Here is a 13,006-nt window from a genome sequence, read left to right as displayed (position 1 = left end):
CCAGATGTAGTGTTCAAACAACATGGGAGTTTGAAGTAATATTTTGCTTTCTATATTTACAGAGTTTAAGTTCTTTCATTTTTAGGGTAGTTGGCATAGCAAAAGTTCAACTGAGTTGGAGGTTGGCTAACATCTTTGGTTACACTGAATTCATTTCTGCTAAAATCACTCCCAACCTCTTTCTTGAATTTTGCTAGTGTTTATTGTGTAAGGCAGTTGGGTAGGATGTTCAAATGCCAGGAATTCAAGAGCTCTCATAATGTGAAATATTCTTAAAAAATTCTTTCCTTTCTATCACTTCCTTAAACACTAACTCCTCTATAAATTCAAGAGCTAAAGAGGGTTAAACTCTGTGAAGGCTTAATGATGCTTTTTTATGTTAAGAATTTTAACATTTTACTTGGCCACAACTGTCCAAAGGAGAATCTCTTGATTTCTTGCCCTCTCAACAATGCTGTTCCTTTTCCTATTGCAGGCACCTTCCTTAGAGTACCTACATCCTGAATACATTTTCCTCAGCTATTGCTACCATGGCTCTCCACTTAATAAGAAAGGACAGGCACTTTTCTGTAATTCAACTAGTTAAGGCTCCTCAAATTTATGAGTATTTCGTACTTCTACAAAATATGTTATCGTGTCATTTTCTTATTTCTTGTTTGTTCCACAGAATCAAAGCTATTTTAATATTTCTCCTTTTTTATGTTTTTATTACAGTTCTACATAATTTTATTATAGTTCTACATAATATTTGGGTTCATTTTGACATAATCACATAAAAATATAACATAATTTGCTCCACTTCTGTCCCCAGTACTTCCTCTTTCCCTTCACTCTTCCACCTGCCTATTCCCCTTCCTCTACTCTACTGATCTTCTGTCTACTTATCTATATTTTTTGTTAAATGGTACTTTATAGATATACATAATAGTGAAATTCACTGTGGTATATTCACATATGTACATGATATAATTTGGTCAATTTCATTCTACAGTTGTTCCCTTCTCCCTTCCCTTCTTCCTTTACCTTACTCTCTTTCCTCTACTAGTCTCTCCTTCTCTTTTTCATGGTATTCCTCTCATTCCTCCCTGCCCTTTTCCCCCTTATTTTGGTCTAGGTTCCACATATAAGAGAAAACATTCAACCCTTAACCATGTGAGTCTGATTTGTTTTACTTAGCATAATATTCTCTGGCTCCATCCATTTGCCACCAAGTGCTGTAATTTCATTTTTGTTTATAGCTGAGTAAAATTCTATTTTGTATATATGCCACATTTTCTTTATCCATTCATCTGTTGACTGGCACCTGGGCTGATTCTATAACTGGGCTGATTCTATAACTAGGCTACTGTGAATTTCACTGCTGTAATATTGAAGCAAATTCTTCTCCATTCTAAGTAGTACTTGAAGTTCACATTTACCTTTACAAATTAGAAATGTAAAACCTATAGTAAAAAGTATACTTACATTTAAAAGAACCAGGAATTTCTTACTATTGTATTTTTATAATTATCAACTTTTGTAATCTCTAAGTAGAAATATTGCTTTGTGCATATATCAAGCAATATAAATTATGGAAACCAATGTAGCTCTAATTTTTATCAAAGCTTTTGACATTTTTTTCACAACAGAACTTCATGAAAATTATTTTCAAGTAGTTACTCTTATTACAATGACATTTAAAATAGTATAAGTGCTCTTGTTAGTAACTAGTTTCTAAGAATATATTTCAGCCTTACCCATATCATTTAGCTTCACATTGAAAACCTTTTGGCAAAATAGCCTTAAATGATTTGATTTAAATAAATATTTTTTCAGATAGGAACACAAGAAAAAATATATTAGAAGTGTATAATCTTGACTTGAACATTTAATTCTGAAGCATTACTATTAAACTCAATAAAATTAAGTAGTCAGTTTACCTAATGTAACTTACTATTATATTTGAAGTCAAGGAAATTCAAATATTGAAGTTCACTTCATCTACAAGACTTACAGATGCTCTCTTGACCAATTTGTACATGCTAAACTATCTGTAAGGTTTTTAAACTGGGTGCTTAAACTGATGGTTTTTACTAACTGTTTTTTTTTTTTTTTTTCTTTTTTTCCCCCAGTACTAGAGATTGAATTCAGGGTCATTCTCCCCTGAGGACTTACCTCCTCAGCCTATTTATTATTTTTCTAGATGGTCTCAATAAGTTTTTGAGTCTGACCTAGGACTTGTGATCCTTCAGTCTTATAATCTCAGAAACGTGGGAGGCTAAGTGTGGGCCACTTTGCCCTGTTGACTAGGAAAATTTTTAAATTTTTTATCTTTATTTTTATTTTTGGTACTGGGGATTGAATCCAGTGATGCTCAACCACTGAACACCATCCCTAGCCATTTTTTTATTTATTATTTTGAGACAATGTCTCACTAATTCGCTAAGGACCTTGGTAAATTGCTGAGGCTGGCTTTGAACTTGTGATCCTCATTCCTCAACTTCCCAAGCTTCTAGGATTATAGGTGTGCATCAGTGGGACAGGCTAAGAAGAGTTTTTAAAAAGATAAAACTGAAAGCAACTTCATCTATTTTTTTGCCTTATACTTTTAAAATTGAATTTTACCATCATATTTTAAAATAAACCCACAAAATATAAAAATATATTTTAAAAATAAAAGAAAACAGATTTACTTAGTGAAATTTGTGTCATTAGAACTTCAGGCTATTTATTAAGTTCAATTAATTTGGATTTAGTGAATTAACGAATATTTTCATTCATACATTCTTGTAATTTTAGTTACTGTGATGTTCCACATAATCCATAAGAGTTTATGAGCTATTCAGATAATATTATAAATATTCACATATCAGCAGATGTAGAAATACAAGTATGAATAATGAGAAAGTTAATAATCTCTGTAGTTTCTCTTCTTCATCCTCCCTTCTACCCTGATATAAAATTTAAAATGTTAGTAATCAGGTGTATTTAATTCTGGGTACACTGAAGACCTTATACATCTTTCCTTATATTTACTCTTAGTCCAACATTAGGTACTTCCTTAAAATTAAATTTATTTTTAACTGGTACATTGAAAAACAAAGTTGCACTTATTAATGGAGCAATATGTGATTCCTCAATACAGGTAAACATTGTGTAATGTTTATATCAGCTTTTTAAAAACTGATTAATTACATGGCTTATTGCTGTTAAATATAATCTCTCACATCTAGAACTTGTTTTTTAATTTAAAACATAACTTCAAGAGAGAACATGGTGGATTACAGGAAGGGTACACTTCCAAGACGCTCCGCAGTAGCAGATTTACAAAGCAGGAAGAATGTTCCTTAGTGAGTTGAATAACTAAGGGAACTCACTGAAACCTAATACTGGACTGTAACAGAAACCAAAGAGACACAGATAGTCAGAAAATTCCAACAGACTATAAGAACTAATAAGATAGTAACATATTTGCTTGGTCTTCTGTGGTGGCAGCTGAAAAGAGGGGAGGTGCAGGCAGAGAGAGAGAGAAGAGAGAGAGGGAGGGAGGGAGGAAGGGAGGGAAGAAGAACAGCATGGTGTATAACAAAAACAAAAAACATTGGCTTGGATTAAGAGAGGCTAATTTTAATGAACACAGAGTCTGTGGGGAAAGTGGTTCAGTGAAACCAGACAAAATTTTCTAAGTCCCTAGGGCAGACAGTTTGGGGAGGAACTAAGATTACCCACACAGAAAATGATCATGGGCACAGCTTAGGAACTAACTATAAATGCTACATAGCAGTAAGCAGAGAGATTGGATTGGAAAAATTAAAAGAAATTGTCAGCAGTCATATATTATGACCTCCACAGTGTGCCTGAACTAGACTGACTGAAGTAGATGCTAAAAAATTATACCTGATTCATACAAGCTCTGGATACCAAGGGCAGAAATCTCCCTTTGTTGCACATAAGAACTGTTGGAATAATAACTATAGTGGCTACACGGGAGTACCTGCACTCCAGGGTGGGTACTCTGTAATTCACATTCTTAGCAGTGAAGGTGAAATCTGTGAAGGGTTAGTACCTCTACCCTAAAAGTGGCTTTTACCAGAGGCCCTAGAGAACCCAGATGTCGAGTAGAGTTTCCATCTCCACAGGGGGCATGCATTAAATCTCTAATACCTGTGAACAGAATTCCAAAGGTCAACCAAGACTAAACCCAACTACTGGAACTTTCAACTTAGAACTCTGCATTACCCTTACACAATTTGTCTGCACTCCTGAGTGTACCCCCACCCCATACTGGGAGGTGGGAATTCGAGAGCTACTGGATCCAGCTGGCAGCTCAGTGAGGAACACACAGATATTGCACTTAGAAACCCTTGACCATGACTCAAGGATTAAAAAGCCAAAAATAAACACAAATAATGAAAACCCAAGATGAACCCGGTGGTGAATGCCTGTAATCCCAGAGATTCTGGAGGCAGAGGCAGGACAATTGAGAGTTCACAGTCAGCCTCAGTCACTTAGTGGGGCACTAAGCAACTTAGTGAGATCCTGTCTAAAGATAAAAAATGAGACGGGCTGGGATGTGGCTTAGTGGTTGAATACCCATGGGTTCAATTCCCAGTACCAAAAAAAAAAAAATAAAATAAATAAAAAGAAGGAAAGTAAAGAAGAATGAATATCCACCCCTGACAACAGTTTTGACCACTGCAGCAGAAACAGACCCTTTATTTCTCCTTGATAATTTTTATCTTTTTTCTTATTTCTTCATATTTTCATTTCTTTATTTTTATTTCTTTAAATTTTGATTTTTTGAAAAATTTTCAAATATCATGTTATCATATCATACTGTTTTTTACTTTTTCTACTATGCTTGACTTTGTGTATGTATATGTAGGTGTGTGTTGGGGGTATATGTGTGTGTTCTCAATATGTGGATAAATTGAAAATGAATATTTATAATATATATTCATATAATTTTATCTTCACATTTTTACATTAATTGCTTTCTTCTGCCCTTGTTTATTATTTAGCCTTGATTTGACTTAGGTAGGGTACAATTATACAAGGGTTTGAAGTGTTTTGATCTTACATTTCCTAGTTTGTTCATACTTTGGTTAATCATATCTCCTTTTCTTCACTCTCTTCCCACACTAACAATTTTTTTTTGTTTCCTCGTCCTCTTTTTAAAAATGTTTTAGTTAATTTTTAAATTTATTTTCCTTAAAGCTTCTCTTTATTAATTAATTAATTAATTAATTAATTTGCTACCAGGGATTGAACTCAGGGATGCTAGACCTGCTAGACCACTGAACCACATCCTGAGCCTTATTTTGTATTTTTTTTTTTTTTTTTTTTTTTTAGAAACAGGGTCTCACTGAGTTGCTTAGTGCCTCGCTTTTGCTGAGGCTGGCTTGGAACTCACAATCCCCCTGACTCAGTTTCCTGAACTGCTGGGATCCTGCCCATTTCCTCTCTTTAGATCACATTTAAAAATATTTCAAACTTTCTCTTGCAGTCCTATTCTGTCTTTTCTTTACTTAAGAAAAGGTACTCCCTCTAAATGATAGAAATACATAATTTATATAATTCATACACATTCATGTTTAGGTGGTTATTCATATAGTTGGCTTATGTAGTAGTTACCTGCTATCTAAGGACAAATATTGTTCAGTTTTTTATTGTTGGTACTGATATTAAATTCTAATGCTACCATTCTAATATGGGCAGCAATTAATGTTACAGATGTCAAAGTAGGTACTGGACATTTCACATAAGTCTGTACATCCATTTCTGACTTTAGTGCTATTCCTGGCTTCCCATCCCTCTACCAGGAGCTGGAAAATGATTAGGACACTTCAAGGTCACATAACAGAGATCCTGCTTCTTACAAACACCCTAAACTCTGTAGTGAAACAGTGAATCTCACTACAAACCTTATCTAGTCCCACCTCAGCTTTAACATTATTTCAACTCATAATATTGGGAAGACAAAACCCCCAAACCAACAACCAAACCCCAAGGGGGGAAAAAAAAAAAAAACAGAAAGGGGCCCATTGTGAGTACACCTGTTTGATATATGAACACACATGTTTGATAGGTGAACATACCTGTTTGATATGTGGACACACCTGTTTTGATATATGAACAGAATTAAATCCCAGAACTAAAATGATAACTATGTACAAAATGATACACATTTAAAAGAGGAGTTAGAATGCATTTAAATTAATGCACAGGTCTAAGACCTGTGAAACCCTGAGGAAACAAGCAAACAAATTGCCCTCCCATCTCAAAACTTATAATCCTGCAACCAAGAATTCCAAAGATATAGAAGTGGATGAAATTACAAGAGAAACATCATAAAAAAATGATCATGAAGATGTTTCATGATCAGTCATGGTGGCAAGTGCCTGTAATCCCAGTGGCTCAGGAGGCTGAGACAGAAGAATTGAAAGTTCAAAGTCAGCCTCAGCAACATAGTGAGGCCTAAGCAACTAAATGAGACCCTGTCTCTAAAGAAAATATAAAAAGGGTTAGGGTTGTGGCTTAGTGGTTAAGCACCCCTGGGTTCAATCCCAGCACCAAAAAAATTTTAAAAAATATGTTCAATAAACTAATGAAGATCTAAGAAATGAATTAAGAGAACAAATACAGGAGATGGAAGATGATTTCAATAAAGAGAGATATTGCAAAGAAACCAAAGAGAACTCTTGAAAGTGAAAGACAATGAATCAACTTAAAAATTCAGTTGAAAGCATCACCAGTAGATTAGATTGCATAGAAAATAGAACTTCAGTCCTTTAAGATATAAACCGCAACCTTGAAGACATGGTATATGAACTTGAGTACACAGTATTCATTAAAGGAAAAAAATAATAATAAAACATGGTGAGAATACATAAGAACTCTAGGACAACATCAAGAAACCAAACCTGAAAATGATTGGGATAGAAAAAAAACATGGAGATACAAGGTAAAGTCATCAGGGATATTTTCAATGAGACAGTCACAGAAAACTTTCCCCATATCAGAAATGAGATAGACATCCACATATAGACTTTGGACGAGACCCCAAGAAGACAAGATCATAAGAGGAGTTGTCAAAGACAAAATATAATCAAAATTCCTAACATTGAAAATAAGGCAAGATTAATAAAAACTGCCCCAAATAAGATAGTCTAAACTCTAAAAGAAAACAACTGCCATTCAAGATTATTATATGCAGCAAAAATCATATTCAAATTAGATGGGGAAATAAAAATTCCCCATGAAATTTTTCATGATCACCAAGTTAGCACTACAAAGAATACTCAAAGATAAACTTCACACAGAGTAACCTAGAAAGAAATCCTAAAACTTTCAAATAGATGATGAGCAATAGAAAAATAATCACCAAAATGAGAATCAAGACAGAATTAAATGAAGGAACAAATCAAAATTGCAGGAAACCACAAACACACGTCCAATAGCAACTCTGAATGTAAACGGTCTCAACTCCCCAAATAAAAGACGGATTAGCAGAATAGATGAAAAAACAAGACCCAACTATATGTTGTTGGCAAGCGATTCATCTCATAGGCAAAGACACTCACAGGCTGAAGGTAAAAATATGGAAAAAATATTCTACACAAATGGAGATGTGAAAACGAGCTCTGGCTATTCTCATATGAGAATGAGCTATTTTAAAATTTCTAGTGTAATTCCAACAAAATGCAAACTCCCATGATGATACAGACCGTTGACCTCCCCTCAGTCCCACAGTCCTGTATTTAACAATGCCCAACCTAACAGACACTGCAGGAAAATCCTGCATGTAACAACACCCAACCTAGTAGCTACTTGAGGAATACCAGTAGAATGAACAAAAAACATACCCATGCCTGCCAAACCCTTGCAGTTTGGAAGAACACAGATTTTCCTGAATTCTTTTTTTTTTTTTTATAATTTTCTGCCCACTACTTCTGCAAAACATTATTAGTTGGGTGTTGGGCTTCCTGAATTGATTCACAAATATATTTTTTTTCCTCATTGTTCAACTTTCTGGGAGATTTGTTTCATCCTTTTGTTTCTATAATTAAAAACTTCTTTAACCTTTGGTCACCAAAAAAAATAAAAATAAAATTAAAAAAAAGGCAAACGGGGGCGGGGGGGAGGGAGGAGGGGAGGGAAGGAGGAGAACCAGGGACTGAGAAGCAGCAAATTACATTCCATGCAACTGTGATTGTGTTAAAATGATGCCTACTGTGTTAACTAAAATGCCCTAATAAAAGCATAAAACATGCTTCTTATTTGATTTCTTCAGTGTTAATAACTATTTGGCATCACTTATTTGTCTTTTTTATTTATTTGTTAGTCTCAATAAGTTAAAATGATTTAGTTTTAGATGGTCTGTATTTTTTCATTGAGTCAGGGACACTTTTGTTTACATGTAAAATTGTCCAATGTCCAGTTATTGATATGACTAATTTGTTTCTATCAGCTTATTCAGCATATTTTATTACATATTCCAGTCTTTATTGATGCTGTCATTATTTTTTTTCTCTATTGGTATATGGTCTCTGATTCTGTATGGTCCCTGATTCATATTTATGATTTTAAAATTTATTTTAAAGAACTCTATTTTCCTTTCTCCTAATAATTAAAAAAATATGATAGGTATACAATATACAGTATATAATACCTATAAATTCCTCTTTTATTCTCTATCTTTATTTGGTAGTATTTTTCAAGTTATGGAAGATGTAACCATTAACAGTCTTATAGTTAATCAAATATGTTCCGTGGTCTCCTATTCTATAAGTATATTAGTTTTATATATTCAATCTTTATAATATGTACATTCTTGACTGGAATTGTTATCCTCAGAGATTTAAATTATGTTCTTCATTTACTGCTTATTTTGTATGGGTATTTACTTAATGACTATTTTGTACATATATTAAACTATTTCTCTATTTTGAAACCTGTTTATTTTCATTTGAAGCACAATAAACTTAAGTTTAAGTACAACAAATTTAATATTTTCCATTATTCTCCACTGAACATTGCCTCTTTTGCCATTAAGGTTAAAATATGAAAGTCTGAAACCTGATTTTACCACCTATTTGTCTCAATTTTTACTTCATGAATATCCTTTAATTCCTTTGTTTATTCTGAGATTATTTTGGGAGGGTTATTGGGGATTGAACTCAGAGTCACTCAACCACTGAGTCACACCCCCAGCCCTAGTTTGTATTTTATTTAGAGACAGAGTCTCATTGTGTTGCTTAGAGTCTTGCTTTTGATGAGACTGGCTTGGAACTCCAGATCCTCCTGTCTCAGCCTCCCCAGCTGCTGGGATTACAGGTATGTGCCATCACGTCCAGCTGTTTATTCTGAGTTTTATTTAAAAATTTTAAAAATAACTAAAACATTAGTCATCTGAAACTCAATATTATTTTCTAAAATGGGAAATGAGAACAAAATAATTTCAAATCTATCATTTCCAAAGGTCTTGACTAATATCAAGACCATTCTCCAGACTCTCTTGTAGAGGTGGCAAGGGAGGCGATACTAAGAAAGATTGTTTAGTGAAATAAAATTGATTTTCTTATCATCTTCCTAATTTGGAAAATTTGAATAGCTCTTGATGTTTTGCATTCTCTAGCATCTCCCTCAAGGTCATAATTCCTCATCATTGACAATGATATGACAAGAATAATTATTATGCTATTTATTTTATGCCACAATTGAGTGCTAAGAACAGGTTATATATCACTTAAGCCACACAAATTCTTATTTATTAGATATTGGGTCCCAATTTTTGAGACTAACTACATGAAGCCCAGTCATATCAAATTCCTCACCTAATGTACAGATTTAATGTCAAAAACTTTGATTTGATTGCCAGTTCATCCTTATATACTCAAAGACCATATTACTGAATTCATGTGCTAATCCTATAAAGTTTGTGTGTGTGTGTGTGTGTGTGTATATGTGTGTGTGTGTGTGTGTGTTTGGGGGAAGTAACTATCAGAGATTGAACCCAGAGGTGCTTAACCACAGACTTACATCCTCAGTCTTTTTTATTTTTTATTTTGAGTTAGGGACTCCCTAAGCTACTTAGCACCTTGCTAAATTGCAGAGGCTGACCCAGAACTTGCAATCATCTTGCCTCAGACTCTTAAATCTCGGGATTACAGGTGTACACCACCATGCCCTGCTAAAACTGTATTTTTTTAAGTATAACATTTGAGATTCAGTTCTGTTAAGTATCTCACTTATGTCACAGAATTAATTGGGAATCAACTGTGACTCAATCGCCAGTTGTGGTGTTTTCAATGAATAGATATCTGAAATGAACACTGTAGAAATGTAATAGTTCATTATTAACTAAATGTTTATCATTAACTGCTCATTTAAAATATCTTCATCAACATAACTGTCAGACATTGATACATATTGGATGCAATTGACTCAATTTATGATACCTGAGATACAAGACAGCTGAGCCATTATTACTTAATGTTCAAAAGGTGAATCCAATGTTAGATTGTTTTTGAACTTTTCAAATGTAACTATATTTAACTGAAGTCAGAGACTACTACCTATAGCAGGAAATTGCTTGTCAGAACTGACATTAAGAAAAGAGGAACAATTAGAATTTGGTTAAACAAATACTTTCAAATACTTCCTCCACTTTTACATGTAAATTTTTTTCATAGTACTCCTCCTACTACTACTAATGTTGTTTCTCTGCTGAATTGATGAGATTCTAGATTAAAATGCAAACAATAAATGTTTCACAGGTTGAACTTTAATCTTTTCACCTTAAAAATTCTTAATCTATTCTCCACTTTTACTTTGATATACATGGTGAATTATTACTTTGATATATATTTGCATATATATTTGCATTGATTATCTTCTCTGTAGCTTCTGCAGTATATAGTATAAGTGAATTTATCTTACAGATGTAATTCAAACCCTACGGTAATGCAAGTTTTTGCTTGTACACTTCCATGGCACCATAAATGGACATTTGTCAAGTAAATTATTAATATATCAGATCTTTGGGATGACTACAAGTTTAGAAAAATATTTTTGTTGATATAACATTCTGATAAGAGACTATTGTTGCTGTATTATAAAAGTAAAAAAAAATTATTTCAAAATCAACTTACAAGGATAATTTTCCAGGAATAAAAATATTTCAAGAAGGTAATGACTATGAGCTTTTACATTGACAATGCTGTGAACATTAAGGGATAGAGAATCAGAGAAAATGAGCTACCTAACAGTGTATACTTTCCAAGTAAACTCTACAGCACAACTGGTAAACAATTTTTTTGTAGGTAGCAAGGTAGTAATATTTCAGGCTGTGCAATCATGTAGTATTGTCTATGATCATTCAATTATGCACATGTGAGGAAAAAGCAGCTATTGGCAATTGGTATGATCATGTTCCAATAAAATTTTATTTCTAAAAATAGACTGAGGTCTGGGTTTGGCTAATAGGCTACCATTTGCAACCACATCTATAGATCATCTGATTCCAACCCCTTTCCCTGAAGATACTGGGGTTGTTGGTTACATAGGAATTTGAACAACAACATTGGGTCACCTTGTCACTCCTGCCTTTGAAAGACTCTTGGCTGTTACCAAGTTTATTGGTTCATTTAAAGTAAAGCATCAAGGTTTTTTCTTACCATCTGAATTCATCTATGTGCCTGTTTCTCTTTATTCCTGTTTTCAACTGCCTGATATTGGGAAATTTTCATTGAAAGAGAAAAAGGAGATGCAACAGAATATGAAATGGTACTCTTCTTCCTCAATGGTGCTATATATAATATCAATTTATGCTAGTAAGCAAGTGTGTGTCTTTTTTGGTATACACTGTTCTGAGCAAATTTACAAGGGCTTTATGAGTCTCACTTTCTTTTGAGTGAAATGGTGCAATTGATTTACATGTACTTTGAATTTTTTTTTTATGAGATTTCAATGAGGTAACCTCTAAAAACTCCAAGCACAATGCTTGACCCCAGTATGAGGTTTTTAGTTTGTCTTTTATTTCCCTTTGATTTCCTATTTTTCTTATCCTAAGCATTTTTCTATCCCCAGGACTTTAAAGCTCTTTTAAATTTAGTTAATTTCATAAATACATTGAATGTTTATTGCATTAAAATGTATAAAAATAATTTATGTTGGTCTTTAATTATGTGTCATATTTGATTTTTCACATTAGTATACACATTAGTATTTATTTACATATTTATTTAAAATTGATATTGTTTTTACCCAAAGAATTTCATTCAATTACAATGAATGAATGATATGTAATTTCATTCAATTACAATTTGGAAAAATATTATCAATTGGATTTTTATTTATTATTTGGGTCATGAAGTAATACATACACACATATTTTAAGATAAAAGAAAATGAAAGAAACCTGAAAATTCATCTTTTTCATATTCATATTTTTTAAGAAAAGCAAGATTTAATATACTGTTTTTCCTCTAAGCTGCATATTCAAAATAAAAATTATAACTCAGCTTGCTTTCATTTTTTACTTTTTTTATTTTTACGGACTGCATTTTGATTCATTGTGCACAAATGGTATACATCATTTCATTTCTGTGTTGTGCATGATGTAGATTCATACCATTTGTGTAATCATACATGTACATAGGGTAATGATGTCTGTCTCATTCCACCATTTTTATACCCCCCCTCTCATTTCCTTCTACATAATCTAAAGTTCCTCCATTCTCTCACACACCCCCATCTCCATTATATATCATCATCCACTTATCAGGGAAAACATTTGACCTTAGGTTTTTTGGGATTGGCTTAATTCACTTAGCATGATATTCTCCAATTCCATCCATTTGTTTGCAAATACCATAATATTATCATTCTTTGTGGCTGAATAATATTCCATTGTGTATATATGCCACAGTTTCTTTATCCATTCATCTGTCGAAAGGCAACTAGGTTGGTTCCACAATCTAGATATTGTGAATTGAGCTGCTATAAACATTGATATTTTCTTTAA

Source organism: Sciurus carolinensis, chromosome 9, assembly GCF_902686445.1.
Source record: "Sciurus carolinensis chromosome 9, mSciCar1.2, whole genome shotgun sequence".
In the NCBI taxonomy this organism is placed as follows: domain Eukaryota; kingdom Metazoa; phylum Chordata; class Mammalia; order Rodentia; family Sciuridae; genus Sciurus; species Sciurus carolinensis.
Note: the sequence above shows the minus strand (reverse complement) of the source record.